Below are 1,480 nucleotides of genomic sequence, written 5' to 3' on the forward strand. Positions count from 1 at the left end.
TTAAAAAATATTTTAAATGAAAAAAAATTCTTTTTAATAAATGGGCCCAAACTAGCCGTTTGGACCCAAAAATGGCTATATAGCCATTGGGCCAACGACTAGTTTGGCCCAAATATCAATTTTTTTTTTAAAAAACCTTATCTGGGCCATTACAGGCCGGTTAACCGGTGAGCCTAGATCAGGCTTGGTCTGGGCCGGGTTAATCGGACCTAACCAAAAAATTTAACCGGCCCGGGACCCGGTACCCTACAGGCCATGGGTTGACTAGACCGGGTCAAATTGGGCCGATTTTATTAAGTGGGTCGGTTCGGGCCAGTTTGGGCTGGGTCAACTCGGCTCGTTTGACTGGTTTAGTTTAAGTAAATACAAATAAATAGGTATAGAAAATACAGAAATGAACTAAAATTGTGCCCATTAATGGGTTGTCCAGCTTTCGGGACTAAATTTTATGAATTTTCAGCCCACTTTTCCATGTATGTCAGCTATATACTACAACCTTTTTTCTCCACGTTTTTGTGTATATAAACTGTATATCAGTCCAGAAATATCCATATATTCACTCCCAACTCTATTGCATCATGTGTTGACGTATATTAGCCACCTTAAACTTGAAGAAGTCCGTATATATTCTGTATACAGGTGTATACTAGCCTTCTTTATCCATGAACTAGTTCCTTTTAGACATAGGAGAGGCTTTGGGACTTGGTCCTGAAGAAATGCAGGGGCATGGAGTCCACTTGGCTCGGATCCATTTTACATGAAACAGAAAAATGACATTGGAGTTACATCATGCCATTTGGGATGAAATTTAAAAATAATGAAAGTTAATTATTTTTCTTCAAGTATAGTGCACACATAATAATAAGCTCATCATTTGGCAAACAAATTCCCCAATGAATTTTGCAAAATGATTATGCAATTAAGCAGTAGCATAGTTGTTCCACATAGGCTAAATAATAATGCAATAATAGCAGACCAACTTATGGAGATTAGCAGCATAAACTAACTCTCTAATCCTATACGATACGTTGACATAGGTTATGAACAAAAGAAATAAAAAGATTTGATATATTAGTGAAAAGTTTTAAATAAGGCTAGGAGATCCAAATGAAGAGATTTTTAAGCTTCTATAACTAAACTGTTGTCAGGAAGTTGAAATTTGGATTGCAACATAAACCACGCAAAGACACATACAAAGATTCAAACATCATTATTCAAACAAAAACAACCACGTCATAGTAATGGTCCAAATGAAATTTTCACAGTGTATCACAGTTTGCACAGGATTGTTGGAAATCAAAGTATCACAAATGATAGAATTGAAACCACGCGACGAAGTGCGAAGGCCACCTATTTAGCCAAACAAGACGAGACACAGAATTATATAACCAATCCAAAAAGAACTTGAAATTATAGGTTTATGTTGCATGCTTGAAACCTTTAGGCTTATAAGAGACTAAACGTATTCCCCAAAGTTGTA

Source organism: Capsicum annuum, chromosome 11 (assembly GCF_002878395.1).
Source record: "Capsicum annuum cultivar UCD-10X-F1 chromosome 11, UCD10Xv1.1, whole genome shotgun sequence".
Taxonomy (NCBI): Eukaryota; Viridiplantae; Streptophyta; class Magnoliopsida; order Solanales; family Solanaceae; genus Capsicum; species Capsicum annuum.